Source organism: Schistocerca cancellata, chromosome 1 (assembly GCF_023864275.1).
Source record: "Schistocerca cancellata isolate TAMUIC-IGC-003103 chromosome 1, iqSchCanc2.1, whole genome shotgun sequence".
Classification (NCBI taxonomy): domain Eukaryota; kingdom Metazoa; phylum Arthropoda; class Insecta; order Orthoptera; family Acrididae; genus Schistocerca; species Schistocerca cancellata.
In genome coordinates, this window is record NC_064626.1 from 165408272 (window position 1) to 165425446 (window position 17175).

The window sequence follows — 17175 nt, forward strand, 5'->3', positions numbered from 1 at the left end:
AACAAGTTACTAATTCTGTGCCTTGTTGGAGGGGAATAATTGTCGACGCTGGATATAAGGCTTCCTTTGCACACATTTGTTTGTGATGGGTACACCGTATATTTGCCTATGCAATTTCAAATGTTATTTGTACCAGCACAAAAAAGAGTGTCCGTCATCACGTACTACCAGTTCGTTAATACACTACCAGGGCTATTCGGAAAATAAGGTCTGATCGGTCGCTAAATTCTAAGCTATAGCGAAAATCAAAACTGTTTTATTTAGAACAGTTTGCTGCGCCTTCCGGCTAGTTCTGTACGTAATTGTCGCTTCGACTTAAACATCTGTCATAGCGTTGAACCAGCTTTCCACATCATCGTCATAGAAGGCAGCTATTTGTATAGTGTGGTGTGCAGTTCTTTGTCTGTGCCAGAATGTTGTCTTCGTAGTTCATGTGAGAAATGATGAATATCAGTGGAGGGCAACTCTGGGCTGTATGACGACTGATCAAACACTTACCACCGGAAAAGGTGCATGGGCATCCTCATTGGCCCTGCTCTGTACGGCCGAGAATTGCCATGAATAAGGAAATGCGTGACAGGTACGTTACGTGGGGTTGCATGAAATCACGCGAAACCTCTCAGCAGGTACCCATACTTCGCGGGAGACACTATTGTTCTAGGCATCTTTACTGCCTCACTGTGTGTTCAGAACAGAAAATTGCGACGTGGCGTGATCGAGTGGCATATGAGATACACTGAACAGCACATTTGTGCAAAGCTGCGTTGGATTTTCCAAGGGGTCCCATTCCGCGACTTATCACACTTTTCTCACCGAATAGCTCCCGTAGTCGGAACGGAAATTTTTGTTATTCCAATTCGTTTCCCAACGTCAGTTCGGAAACTCTTTCTCTATTGCGTGCAATGGCACTTGTAGAGGAAATCTATGGCACAAATGAGCTGTTTTGAGTTTGATTTTCTCTTTACCATCTAGCGTGCCCCTCAGTAGTTATGGTTCAAATATCCGAGAATGGAATCTCCTTGCAGTATGTATATCGAAGGTGTGAAATTCGGTTGCTTAAATGCCATTACTCTTTACTGTATCAGTTACTAGGCTACCGACGCAGGTAATTAACATCCTACACTTGATTAAAATCCACTTCCAGTGTACAAGCGCCAAAGAAACTGGCATAGGCATGGGTATTCAAATACAGATTTTCGTAGACAGGCAGAATACCGCGCTGCACTCGGCAACGCCTATGTAATACAGCAAGTGTCTGACGGAGTTGTTAGATCGGCTACTAATGGTTCAAATGGCTCTGAGCACTATGCGACTTAGCTTGAGGACATCAGTCGCCTAGAACTTAGAACTAATTAAACCTAACTAACCTAAGGACATCACAAACATCCATGCCCGAGGCAGGATTCGAACCTGCGACCGTAGCGGTCGCTCGTTTCCAGACTGTAGCGCCTAGAACCACACGGCCACTCCCGCCGGCGGTCGGCTACTGCTGCTACAATGGCAGGTTATCAACATTTAACTGTGTATGAACGCAGTGTTATAGTCGCCGCACGAGTGATGACACACAGTACCTCCGAGGTAGCGATTAAGTGAGGATTTTCCGTATGACCATTTCACGAGTGTACTTGAAAATCAGGAATCCGGTAAAACATAAAATCTCCAACATCGCTGGGGCCGCAAAAAGATCCTGCAAGAACGGGACCGATGACAACGGAAGAGAATCCTTCAACGTGACAGAAGTGCAACCCTTCCGCACATAGCTGCTGATTTCAGTGCAGGGCCATCAACAAGTGCCAGAGTACGAACCATTCAATAAAACATCATTTATTTCTGATTTCGAAGCCGAAGGCCCATTCGTATACCCTTGATAATTGCACCACATAAAACTTCACGCTTCGCCTGGGCCCGTCAACACCGAAATTGGACTGTTGATGACTGGAAACATGTTGCTTCGTCGGACGAGTCTTGTTTCAAATTGTATCGAGAAGATGGACTTGTACGGGTATGGAGACAACCTCATGAATCCATGGACGCTGCATGTCGGCAGGGGACTGCTCAAGCTGGTAGAGGTTCTGTAATGGTGTGGGGTGTGTGCAGTTGGAGTGATGTGGGACCTCTGATAGTCTAGATACGACTCTGGCACGTGACACGTACGTAAGCATCCTGCCTGATCACCTGCATCCATTCATGTCCACTGTACAGTGGCTCCAGGGACACTCTTTTAACTTCCGCTGGCCACCAAACTCCGCAGACATGAACATTATTGATCATGTCTGGGATGCCTTACAACACGCTGTTCAGAAGAGATCTCCATCCCCTTTTTATTTTATTCACACGTCACGTTTCATAGGATCAAATTGACGAGGAAATCTCCAAGGTCGTGAAACATGTCGGTATATGAAATTACAACATAAAAGTAATAACAGATAAAAATAAAATCATTATGAACTCGAAGAAAGTCAATCCATAAGTTTAACTAAACGCAATCAAAGGTACAACAAGAATCAGCTTAATTTTTCAAGGAACTTCTCGATAGAATAGAAGGAGTTATACATGAGGAAACTCTTCAGTTTCGATTTGAAAGCGTGTGGATTTCTGCTAAGAGTTGTGAATTCGACCGGTAGCTTATTGAAAATGGATGCAGCAGTATACTGCAAATCTTTCTGCACAAGAGTTAAGGATGTCCGATACAAATGCAGGTCTGATTTCTTAGGAATATTAACTGAGTGAAAGCTGCTTATTCTTGGGAATAAGCCAATTTTGTTAACAAGAAATGACTGTAAGGAATATATATATGTTGAGAGGTCAATGTCAAAATACCCAGACTAGTGAACAGGGGTCGGCAACACCACTTACTTCCCGAACCGCCGTCTCTGACCCAAAATATCCTTTCCCAATGGAAAGAGTTACCCCAAAATGTAATTCCGTACGACATAAGCGAATGAAAATAAGCAAAGCAGACTAATTTTCGCGTCGAACGGTCACGCACTTCTGAAACCGTTCGAATAGTAAAACTGGCAGCGTTATGTCTTTGAACAAAATGCTGAACGCGGGCTTTCCACGACAGTTTACTATCACAACACTTACAAATTTGGAATGTTCAGTTTCACTAGACGAATGCCCATTCTATAACATTAAAACGCCGGTTTTTGTTGAATTGTCTGTCAGAAACTGTAAAAACTTAGTCTTACTGTGATTTAGTTTATTTTCTACAAGCCATGAATTTAGGTCATGAATTGCACTATTTGAAACTGGCCTAATGTTGCACAGAACATCCTTTACTACCAAGCTAGTGTCATCATCAAACAGGAATATTTTAGTTACCCATAATACTGGAAGCCATACCACATTTTCATAAATAAGGAACATGAGTGGCCCCAACATTGATCCCAGGGGCACCCCCCCTGCCCCCCCTCCCAGCCATTTGATCGTACCACACTCAGACCCCACATCACAGCCATTCTCATCTTTGTAAATGATGACCTTTTGCTGATTGTTGTTGCTAAAGTAAGAGGTGAACTAATTGTGAGCTACTCCCTGTATTCCGTAATGTACAACTTCTGGCGCAATATTTTGTGATCAACACAATCAAACGCCTTAGTTAAATCAAAAAATATGCCTAGCGTTCGAAACCTTTTGTTTAACCCATCCAGTACCTCACAGAGAAAAGAGAATATAGCATTTTCAATAGTTAAACGACTTTTAAAGCCGAACCGTACATTTAAAAGCATATCGTGTGATATAAAATGATCGATTGTCCTTACATACACAGCCTTTTCAATAACTTTTGCAAACACTGATGGCATAGACATAGGTCTAAGATTGTCAACAGTATCCTTTTCTCCCTTTTTTATAAAGTGACTATACTACTGAGTACTTTAATCGTTCAGGGAACTGACCATTCCTAAAGGAAAAATCACAAATATGGCTAAATACAGGGCTAAAATGTACAGCACAGTACTTTAATATTCTGTTAGGCACTCCATTATATCCATGAGAATCCTTAGTCTTCAGTGATTTAATTATTTACTTAATCTCCACCTTGTCTGCATAACAGAAAAGTATTTCCGACATCAGTCTCGGAAAGGTATTTGGGAAGAAAGTTATACGATCCCTGTAGAAACTAAATTTTTGTTTAATTCACCAGCAATGCTCTGAAAATGATTTTTAAATACTGCACATATATCTGATTTATCAGTAACAGAAATATTTTTACTACGAACTGACTTTTATCATCGAACTTGTGCTGCTGACCAGACACTTCCTTCACAACTGGCCACATGGTTTTAATTTTATCCTGTGAATTAGCTATTCTATTTGCATACCACATACTCTTTGCCTTCATGATAACATTTTTAAGCACCTTACAATACTGTTTGTAATGGGCTACTGTAGCTTGTTTGTGACTACTTCTAACATTTTGATATAATTCCCGCTTTGTTCTACATGATATCATTATCCCGCTAGTCAGCCACCCGGGCTGCCTATTACTGCTAGTATCCCGTTTAGAAGGTTCTAATGGAAATCAACTCTCAAAGATCATGAGAAATGTGTTAAGGAAAGTATTACATTTATCATCTATGTTATGGGCACTATAAACATCCTGCGACTCTTGTTCCTTGACAAAGATTTGAAAACTCCCTATTGCTGTTGGATTAACTTTTCTACATAGTTTGTAATTATTTGTGACATTTATTTGAGTACAAAAGCCTTTTAGTGTTAATATTTGTGCATCGTGGTCTGAAAGGCTATTCACCCTTTTGCTAACAGAATGCTCATTCAGTAATGAAGAATGAATAAAAATATTGTCTATGGCTGTGCTACTGTTCCCCTGCGCCCTAGCTGGAGGAAACACAATCTGCATCACATCATACGAATTTAGAATATCTACCAACATCCTTTTCTTGCCCCATCATATACAAAATTGATATTGAATTCACCACATACAACTAATTTATGGTACTTCCTACAAAGTGCATCACGAACCCTCTCTAACTTGAGCAGAAATGCTCTTACGGATTTACGGACAGCCCTACAGGATTTATGGTGTCAGTTCCTTCCAGCACTATACCACACATTTGTCGAGTACATGCTACGTCGTGTTGTGGCACTTAAGCGTGTTCTCGGGGGGCCAGACATGATATTAGGCAAATATAACAATTTATTTGGCTCTTAAGTGTAGATGTAATTATCCAGAAAATATTATTACTACTTTTATTGATCTACTCACTGGACACGACTTCCTCACTTCGAAAATCTTTGGTTTATTTATATGAAACGCCCTGTGAACTAACACAGTGTTTCACGAGCTATATTGTGAACTCAGCATGGAGCTTTTTCTGACAGAATGTTCGAAATTGATTATTTCCAGCGAAAGCCTTCAAAAATTGCTAGTGGCTGAGTCAGGGAAGTAGTCGACAGCCTGCTTTTATCGACACACAGTGAAAGCTTCAATTAATGATAGCGATTTGTCTGCTCGAGACTGCGTGACACATTCATTCCGCATCTGGAATTTTTGGCAAAACGGGCTGGGGAAACAGCGCACCAAAGGAAGACAATTTTTGCGGTTCATCTGCCCCTTTGTCGGCAGGCTTCCGCACGCGGCCATTGCCCCCGTCTCAGTGAGCATAGGGACAGCCAGATGCGCAAGCGCCGCTCATTACGAATAAAATCAATGGCCATCCTCACAGGGAGCCGCTCTGGGGAGTGGCTTCAGACCTTTGGCCGTAAGTTAGGTGGTTGCCATGGTGCAGAGACAGGGTATGTTGCTCGTCGCTGTGAAACAGGAAACTGCTTCTGTACCAACTGAAGAAATTCTCTCTCCCTTCGAATTTCATGAACATCTTCGCAATTCTTATACGTACCATAAGCTCGAAGATGAAAACGTCATTTTCTACCCGATCTTTTTGAAGTTCCGGATTACTTCAGCGGATGAGTGAATACGTACTCCCTGCCTGCACCAACAACTCCACTTCCAGACCCTCAATTTCCATTCTTTTCCATAAATCTTGTGACATATTTTGATGTAATCCTCGACGCCTATCTCATCATCTCAGAGTATCACCTATATTCAATGCCGTCATTTACTTGTTGATCATATTATAATACAGCTTTTCGCTAATACTTTCCCGTACACCGCTCGCTCTATTGTCGTGGCAGTTATTCCATAATGTCTTATCAAAACTACTATCCAGTCCCTACCAATCAATGTTACTGAAGTAGTGCTTTCCTCGCCTTCAGTGCAGAACGTTCTCATTTCAGTCCATTTAATTTCTAGAATCTTTCCCTGGCACTTGAAAAGCTGAAATTTTTATCGTTCCCAGTTCCCCACAGTCCACAATTCACTTCCTTACGTGCTCGAGAAGTACATTCACAGATTTTTTTTCCAGTTAGGCTCATATGTCGTATACTACTAGCGTACTTCGTTTGACGAACAGTATTTCAGTCCGGTCTCCCTCATTCTATACCAACTACAGTATCACCATCTCGTGTTTTGCTAGAAAAACTACCAAAAGAAATCGACGTTTATTGGACTTTAAGCCAATTGTCGTACTAGTTTTAACTAAGTATTCATTTTTAATTATCATTCGGTCGAAAAACAGCAATATAGTTGTTAATAGCTCTCTTTCCATGCGGGGGAGTGGTGGAGCGACTGGGAGGGGGGATGCAAATGACATTACGGTGACTTTTGATGTGGTGGTGCTGTTTACAAATGTGCTCTACATCGGTTCTTTGGAATCCAATCCAAAACCCACAACCGCCTCCAACTCCTCAAACTCTTCTCTGGCCGGACATGGGGGTTGCACCCCTCTACCATCCTCCACACCCACAAATTCTTAATCCGTCCCATGCTCTGTTATGCCAATCACGCCTGGATATCTGCCCCCCCCCCCAAATTCTAATAAGTCCCTCCAGATCCTTGAGCGTCATGCACTCCACCTCGCCTTCCGTATACACCTCCCGTCCCCCACGCGGATTCTCTATGACCTCATTCCTTTCCCCCATCTGCTCCTATTCCTCGAACATATCCGCATACTCTACACCTTCCGCCGTCTTGATCCCCCTCACCCCCTGGTTGCTCCTCTCCTATCCCCACCCCCTGCCACTGTTGTGTCCCCCCTACCCTCCATCTCTACACCCTTCGTCTCCTTTCCCAAGGTAGCTTCTATCAACTCCCTCTCCCAGATAATACCCTCTCTCCCTCCATTTATCCCTCCTATCAACTCTGATCCCCTCCTTTCCTCTGTCCTTTTCCCAGGCTCCCTCTACCCCCCTTCCATCCTCTTTTTTCCCCACTTCCCCTCTCTCTGCCCCCTTCTCTCCCCCGAGTCTTTTTGCATTTCCCTCCTCTGTCTTTTCTCATTCCCTCTTGTGTCTGCCCTGCTCCTCCCCCCCCCCCCCCTTATGAGTCCTCTCCCTCCTTGGTTCCCCCCCCTTTTTTCGTTTTTTCCTCTCCTCCTAGTTTTTCCCCCTCCCCCAGGTCCCCCTTCCCCGTCTGCCCATGGCTCTGGAGTGTCACCTTTGTGCCGCCATCTTCGTGCAGTGTTTTACAGTGAGTGTTCCGAGTTGTGTGTCTCTTGGGAAGTGTTGCGAACGGCCATCATACTGTCGCTGGGTGTGATTTTTTATCTCTTGCGAACAGAAACCAGACAGTCGCCATGTTTTTTTTTAATTGTGTGTCTACTATGTTACTTGTCTGATTCCTGTATATTTTATTAACATTGCCAACCCCTTTGCTTTCTGTTTTAACTTTCCGAATTTTTCGGCCATTTTACACTTTAAGTCACCGTTTTATCGCCTGTTTTTCTTGTTTCTTTTCTTCTTCCGTTTTTAAAAAAGTCTGTAGGCTGTAGAGCAGCGTACTAAGCTGCTGCCAGCCCGCCCCCTTCGGGGGGAATTGAAAATCAATAAAGGAAAAAAAAAGTTCTTTGGACGTAGTATCCCAGTCTTTGACAGCAACTTGATCGAGCTATTTTACATATCTTACCTCATCTTAGCCGCGCGGGATTAGCCGAGCGGTCTAAGGTGCTGCAGTCATGGACTGTGCGGTTGGTCCCGGCGGAGGTTCGAGTCCTCCCTCGGGCATGGATGTGTGTGTTTGTCCTTAGGATAATTTAGGTTATGTAGTGTGTAAGCTTAGGGACTGATGCCCTTAGCAGTTAAGTCCCATAAGATTTCACGCACATTTGAACATTTTTTGAACCTCATCTTAGTTTCTATTTTCTGTATTGCGGCCGGTATTACCATCAGACGGACGGCGTTGTATCGGAATTCCTATTTTCTGTTCAACGGCCGGTGTTGCAATTAGACAGATGACGTTGCGATGGAAAACCATCTCAGCTGTTGCAAACCTCTTTATGGAATTCGATGATATTGCCTTAGACGCTGTCCCATTAAAGTTAGTTATTTTGTCCGATAGATTGATTACGCGTTAGACAACTGACACTTCGAACGTGGAAAACGAGACGTGTTCCCGGTGCATCTCAACAGCATTAACACTAACATCTAGCCGGCTGGTGCGGCCGAGCGGTTCTAGGCGCTTCAGTCTGTAACCGCGCGACCGCTACGGTCTCAGGTTCGAATCCTGCCTCGGGAATGGATGTGTGTGATGTCCTTAGGTTAGTTAGGTTTCAGTAGTTCTAAGTTCTAGGGGACTGATGACCTCAGATGTTAAGTCCCATAGTGCTCAGAGCCATTTCAACCAATAACATCTACTTCACACATTGCACCGCAAACAACGGATGTCTTTGCCACAGTGTCCACAGAAGACTTACACACACCCTTCTGTACTTGCATGCCATCAGCTGTCATGACTGGGCACAGAAGCCCATTAAGCTACAAACACTGATACATCGTGCAATTATTGTAAATGAAATGGTCCTGTAGCATTGATGGTCGGGAGGCCCCATGAGGGGAAGTTCGGCAGCCGGGTGCAAGTCTTATTTCAGGTGACGCCCCACTGGGCGACTTGCGCGTTGGTAATGAGACGATGATGAGGACAACACAACACGCCTCCACGAGCGGAGAAAATCTCCGTCTCACCCGGTATTCGAACCGGAGCCCGCTGCATGGCAGGCAAATAGTTTGACGCTCAGCTAAGCAGGCGGATTGTAGTTATATTAGACGGCGATAACATCTCACTGAGCTGAGCCGCCTACGTAACAACTTCAGGAACAACGGCTATCACGATTACCAAATAACTGAAGTTATTTTAAGTAAGAATCACAGTAAGATCACCGGCGACGGGCAGGAAAAGAAATTTGCTATTTGCAGTTCCGAGGTTCCATGTTGGGTAAAATATGCCGCCCAACAGCAGTCATTGCACTTGACCATCTCCAAGGAGTACTTGAACCAAAGCTCGTTGCATTTGGACCACTGGACGCTCCCAGAATCCCGAGAACATTTCATTCAATGTTAAAAAATGGTTCAAATGGCTCTAAGCACTATGGGACTTAACACCTGAAGTCATCAGTCTCCTAGACTTAGAACTACGTAAACCTAACTAACCTAAGGACATCATACACATCCATGCCGGAGGCAGGACTCGAACCTGCGACCGTAGCAGCTGCGGGGTTCCGGACTGAAGCGCCTACAACTGCTCGGTCAATGCGGCCGGCATTCAATTTTACCTACAAGCAAAACAGTGATGAGAATTTCTCGGGTTTCCCACCGGGAAGTCAGTGTCGAAAGGTTACCATTTTCCGACGAGTGTCACGTAGATCTTCTTCGACTGGTGTATCAGTCTGGTAATCGAGAGCTCTACATCAGTAGCAAACTCTGGGAAAGTACATTCGCATTCATAGGAATAAATTTTGCATCCGTATCCGAATCGCTGCTGCACGCTTCTATCGCCTTTCATACTTCCCAGTGTGACTTTAACGGTAACATTAAAAATTTAAGAACGTTCTCCGGCTTCCTCACCCGTAATTGGTAAAGAGTAGTAGATTTTCTGCAGAAAATAGGGAAAATAAGTGTTCTTGTGAGTATGCAGTTTTATTATTACAATAAAAACAATTTACTACACAAATAATTTTTTCGTAAGGGAGCTGACTCCTAGCATCTCAGAAAACCACTGCTCCATATTAAACGTATTGGATATGTCGTGTGGTTTCACTAAAGCACCTAAGGTTAATCAAAAGAACAGTAACTAACGGCTATTGGCTCCTCATTCTCGTCGTATTTTCATGATTCGGTGGGAGACGTCTTAAAATGCCCTCCTGACTATTCAGATTTGGGTTTTATATGTTTGTCTTATACAACAAATCAAAAATGATGATTTTCATAGAGCGATGGTAGATTTCTTGATCCATACTTTCCCATCGGAACTTGTGCTACGACTCTAACCGTCTTCGTTATTGGTAATGTTCTTTTTCTTTCTGTCTCTCAAAAAGTGTAGTACATCCAAGAAGCAATGCTCCTCCGGAACCCTTATATTAGAAGCAACTATAGATTATCTCAGAAGGAGGATGTATACAAAACTCATATACTCTTAAACACAACGGACGCTAAATTTGTCGCTATCAGTAGTCGACACGCTGATATCTTGTAACATTGCCTATATGCTTGGTAATAGCCGCAGTTCAGCGAAGGAGACAGTCTGCAAAATTCTTAAGCTGAAGCTACTCGCTGATTATTAGATCCCATAGAGATGCCCAACTGCGGGGAGGTTGACTGGAATGTTTCACCCGCTGTTCCAAATAGTCTCCGACATTTCCTGTGGATTTATGTCGGAAAATTTAGAGAGTGCTTCGGTGTTCGTCAAACCAGGGACGAACACGTGCAGTCCTGTGAACACTGGTGTTGTCATTACACAAGACGGTAGTGATCACAGCGTACTCACCATGACGATGTAGAAAAGGGGGAAACACCTGGTGACCAATATTCTGACGGAAAAAACAAACACAACCCGAAAAAATCGTAATGGGCAGAGTAATGGCTTTTCTAGAACACATTCTTTAGGTAACATACGTGAGAGTTTAACATTGCAGGACCGCAGGTTAATGTACAGCAAGTGCGAGATAACCTATTGCAAATGTGCAGTGCTGGTACACCGATAAACGACATAGCCGCTGAATGTTGAATACAAGCATGGAAACGCGAATGCATTGTGTTGTACAGGTGCCAGATGTGAGTTAGTGGGACGGAGTTCCAAGCCTATTCCACTTGGTAGGTCAACACGGGGACGGTTAACGCTGTTTGTGAATGCGCTGGAGTTGTCGTCCGATGGAGTCCCATATTTGGTGGATTGGAGACGTATCTGGTGGTAGAGCAGGCCAAGACAACATGCCGAGATTCGGTAGACCATGTTGGATCACAACAGCGGTATATGGACGAACGTTATCGTGTTGGAAAACACTCCCTGGAGTAATAATGAATGGCAGCACAACAGATCGAATCAAGAGACTGACGTACAAATTGCAGTCAGGGTACGTGGGATAGCCACGAGAGTGCTTCTGCTGTCATACGAAATCGTACCCCAGGTCATAACTGAAGGTGTGTGTGTAGTGTATCTAGCACGAAGACAATTGGCCTTCAACTGGCCTCCTCCTAACCAACAAACGGTCATCACTGGCACCGAGACAGAATCACCTTTCGTCAGAAAACACAGCAGACCTCCACCCTGCTCTCCAATGAGATCTTGCTTGCCGGCCGGAGTGGCCGTGCGGTTCTGGGCGCTACAGTCTGGAGCCGAGCGACCACTACGGTCGCAGGTTCGAATCCTGCCTCGGGCATGGATGTGTGTGATGTGCTTAGGTTAGGTAGGTTTAATTAGTTCTAAGTTCTAGGCGACTGATGTCCTCAGAAGTTAAGTCGCATAGTGCTCAGAGCCATTTGAACCAGGTCTTGCTTGACACTACAGAATTCACAAATGGTGGTGGTTTGAGGTCAGTGGAAAGCACGCTACAGGTCCCCTGGATCGGAGCTGTCTTTGAAGTAATCTATGTGTAACGCTCGTTGTGCCACTGGGGTGCCAACTGCTGCTCAAACAGCTGCTGCAGATGCAGTACGAAGCGCCAGAGCCATACGCCAAACATGACGGTCTCTTTGCGACAGTACATTTTCGTGACCACCGCTGCCAGCAATCATGTACAGAGGCTACATTCCTGCCAAGTTTTTCTGCAGTACTGCAGAAAGAACATGCAGCGTCTCATAGCCCTTTTACAATCCTTCGTTCAGACTCAATGAGATATTGATAATGGCGTCTTTGTCGCCTTGAAGTCATTCTTGACTAACATCAACTCACCACATTTAGTCTCCAAGTTAAGTACCGCTCATGACCGTAGCAGTGATCGTCCAGAAACTACACTATCGTTTGTGGAAATTGCAACACCAAGACTGAAAAGCATGTATTCAATTAATTTAATACCACAGGTTGGAAGACGGGAGACAAGGTACTGGTGGAAGTAAAGCTGTGAGGACGGGACGTGAGTGTTGCTTGGGTACCTCAGTTGGTAGAGCACTTCCCCGCGAAAAGCAAAGGTCCCGAGTTCGAGTCTCGGTCCAGCACACAGTTTTAATCTGCCAGGAAGTTTAATACCACAGGTTATGTACATGACAACTGTACATGTCCTTTGAGCCCTACTATTCAGTATGTCGTGTGGTCACCGTGCGCTGCAATTAGAGCTGCTATACGCCGTGGCATTGAATCAATAAGGTTCTGAACACGTTCCTGAGGCATTTCCCTCCATGCAGTTTTTATCCCAGCCCACAAATCCGCACACCAGTTACTGGAGGACCGTGACGCACCACGTGACGGCCAACTATATCCCAGACATGTTCGATGAGCGATATGTCTGGCGAACGTGCAGGCCAGGGAAGCTGTGGTACCCGTCGCTCTTCGAAGAAGGCCTGTACATTCCTCGCAATATGTGGCCGGGCATTCACACGAGGCTACCACTGTAGGACACGTTGAAGCCGGACTCATCCGAAAAGATTACATGTTGCCACACAGCACCCCAGTGACGGTGTTCACGTGCCCATTGTTATCGGATGAGCTTGTGGTTTCTGGACAATGGAAGCCGACGTAATGGCACGAGTGCTACGAGTCCAACCTGCAGCAGACGGTGACGAACCGTCGATGCAGACGAGTTCACACCTGTTCAGTGCTCTAGCAACGAGCCAACACTGTGGATGACACTGTAAGGTCCGTAATGGCCATGTGGACAAGATGACGGTCATCCCGTGATGTAGTCATGTTCCGTGGTCCAGTTCCCACTCGTCGCTGCGTACGACCTTCCACTATCCACTGCCTCCACACAGGCATCACTGTCGTAGCAGCACGCCATGTGCGAGTCGAAATGTCACGGTATGACAACCCCGTTTCCAGGAGACCGATCATTCCGCCACGTTCTAACTCGCTCAAATGCCGATATGCGTCCCTTTGAAGTCGACGAGGCATACTGGCACCTACTGCATTGTTTCCGACTTGTGTGACAGCTCTGCACCGACTACACTAGGCGCAACGCCGACCCTGCTCGCCCTACGTGTCCCCCAACCCTCTGCAAAACGTATCACGTATTCCCTGCACACCCATTGCCACTTCCACCAAGTGAGGCGCTATGCGAGTAATTCCTTCACGGTGTTGCACTTTTCACAAACGGCATTGTAGATGAAATGGAGCTGCATTCATCGGGAGCAGCAATTCCCGTAGGGTTTCAATGCGGTTTTTATTGACAATGTGACTGTATGAAGCAGGTTCAAATGGTTCAAATGGCTGTAAGCACTATGGGACTTAACATCTGAGGTCATCAGTCCCCTAGACTTGGAACTACTTGAACCTAACTAACCTAAGGACATCACACACATCCTTGTCCGAGGCAGGATTCGAACCTGCGACTGTAGCAGCAGCGCTATTCCGGACTGAAGCGGTTAGAACCGCTCGGCTACAGCGGCCGGCTATCAAGCAGGACACTACTAACGCTGTATCAGAACATTTAGGGTTTGTTTTCCGTACTCGTCCATATTAACTTACATTATTCTTCATTTAGAAGAAGTGCCATTCATCACACCAAATTGAAAATTTGTCATCTTGTATCCTCCTACAGCAGGACCGGCCAGAAATTCTGCACGCGTGCGGTGCTCTTGCACATGTGCAACTTCCCGGTCACAGCGTGCACGCCGCAGCCGTCAGCGTTCATGTAGTGCATGTTTCTGCGCACAGATGTCGCTCCTCTGTTACACAAAGTGCGTTATCAACACCTCGTATGTATATCACAACCTGGGCTGTATCTGTAAGATCTGTTGCTTCGTCGAGCGCAACAGAGAAAGCCACAAAGTCTTTAGCCTTGTTGATTAGCTTGCCTGTGCAGATCGCCGGCCATAGCACTGATACGTCTTGTCGCTGTTTGTTTGGATTGATTGATTTCTTGAAACCTGCTAACGTTCGTGGGAGACACAAATTGTGCAGCATCAATCAGACACCCTTTCACAAACTCCCCTTCGGAAAATGGTTTCCGAGATTGTGCAATTCTTAATGCGATTTTAAAACTTGCTCGCAGTGAACATTTAGTGTGGTTGTCATACTGGAAAATTGAAAACAGTACATTGTACAGCTTACAGTAAACCAGACATAAACGTGACCCAAGAAACCAAGAGTTCAAGAAGTATCAGTTACTTTGACGTACAGTAAAATCGAGTTGATGTGTCTCATCCATTTTCTTACGGACATTTAATTTTGCTTGCCGTTCTTCACTGTTGAGTACACTACACTCGTCTTTGTGATATGTATTGTAATGTCTTTCAATTGAAAACTTACGCTGGACGCCTATTATTCAGCGGCACAGCAAACAATTATCACCAACGGCTACAAAAAAGAATTGCAGTTCCCAGTCATTTTTAAACGACTGAGAACATAGAGCTCCCGTCCTTTGCTTTTTCACAGTACTTGCCACTTCTCAGTACTTCTCTGTTAAGGTTACGGTCACCAGGGGTAAACGAGACTGGATATGTTGCGCTCTTGCTTGTACGACAGGGAAGTGGAGCCGCCGCCGTTCATTTAGGACACATGTCTAATAACAGATATCGCTGTCGCACACGTGCGCACATGTGCAGCACTTCCGCACGTCTGCACACTGTGCAGAGTTTGGCCGGCCCTGTCCTACAGTTACTCACCTTCGACACCTTCCGTCACACCACAGCTTCATCAGCAAACAACCGCGACTGCTGCCCACCCTCTCCGCCAGACCATTTATGTATACAGAAAGTAGCAGCGGTCCTGTCACCTTTCCCTGTGGCATTCCTGACGGTTCCCTTGTCTCTGGTGAACACTCGACATCGAAGACTGCAACTGGGTTCTATTACTTAAGAAGTCTCACTCACGTATCTGAGAACCTATTCTATATGCTCTTACCTTCGTCAACAGCCTGCAATAGGGTGTCGTGTCAAACGCTTCCGCAAGTCTAGATATATTGTATCTTCTGTTGCCCTTCTACCATAGTTTGTAGTATAATGCTTTCTAAAACCTTGATGATTAGTGGACGGAAACTCCTTGGTCTCAAGAAAATTTATTATATTGGAACTGAGAATACGTTCAATAATTATACATCGAACCGACGTCAAGGATATTGGTCTGCCACCGGTGCTTTTTTCCATTACCTGGGGACTTCACGATAAATGCATGCTAAATGGATCAATGGCGTACAGTACTCTTTGTAAAACCGAAATGGGATTCCATATGGATCTGTCGACATATTTGTTATCAACTCTTTCAGTTGTTCCTCTACGCCAGGGATGCTTATTACTGTGCCGTCCATACGGAAGTCTGTTCGATCGTCAAATTGCTTTACGTTTGTACGATTCTCCCGCCTGAGCGATTCCTTAAGCACGAAATTTAAAACTTGGGCTCTCGTTTAGCTATCTTCAACTGCCATACCAGATTGGTCAACGGGATACTGGATGGAAACCTTAGAACCGCTCCGCGATTTAATATACGACCAGAATTTTCTCGGCCAGATCTTTTGCTAAGGTATGACGGTGGTAGTTGTATGTTTCGCGCATACATCTTTTCACAGACGCACGAATTTCTCTTAACCTTTGCCTGTCGTCATTTGTACGTTCTCTTTCGAACCCGGGAATGCAACAGCTTCAGCATTTTGCGAATTTCATTGTAAATAGTGGTGGATCTTTTACGTCCACGGTTCGCTTACTAGGCAAATACTTCTCCAGTCCACGATTTGAAATCTGTTTAAATTTTTCCCATTATTCTTCTACGTCCATATTACTGGATGTAAATTCATTCTCTGAGTGAGAGGCTAACAACTGCTTTCCGCTCTTTCTAAAAAATAAATAAATAAATAAATAAAAAACCACTTACTGGAGGGATTCCATTCAGCAGGCTGCGATATACACATCACTTAACTTGCATGTCTTATATTATCCATGAGGGATCACATGAGCACCTGTTGTCAGTTTTACACTATCTATAGCACTTCAATACGATCAGGGTACACTGTTAAGCGGTGAATAGTATTTTGAACGGTAAGCTCACTGAAACTGTTGATTTATACAATGTGATAATGAAGTGCGGATACCAATGAAGGTTCTTCCCTGCATTCAGTTTAGCTTTGCGGGTCTTGAACTGGTACTTGTTCTGAAGATAAAGCCATACTTATTAACAATACATTTCACAATATTCCGTTTCGTAAGAGTTTCGTGACTATCCACGCGTAGAGGCGGAAATTTGTGTCCAGCTACAGGACTGCACTGCTGGTGTACTGTTGAACGACGACGAGAAGTTCATTGAAAAAGAGCATTACACCAGCTCACGCAGCCAGGTCACTGTACCCAGTGAGGGTCAGCTCCTATTCTAGTCTAAGCGGCGTCATGCGATGTCGCGTGGACAGGCTACCTAGGCCGTGAGTGGTGTTCCTCCTGCCTTAGGCACCTTTGAACAGTATTTTATTTTCTGTATTTCTCTTGTTTAAGCATATATCGGCCTTTTAGAGTTTTTTGGGCTTTACAGAGAAAATTTCCATTTACTTAAAACTAATTATTTTGAATATAGTGCTTCGAATCCTATATCTTGCTTATTCAGAAAGCAGATCTCAGTTCTATGAGCTGTAGGGTATGAAAGAGAACAGTAATTCAGATGTAAATGAGACAGGATTGGAGACCGTCCGTAATGTCATTCTACCCGTACCTACAAGTTATGAGGAGAAATTGGGAAATAGATTTCAG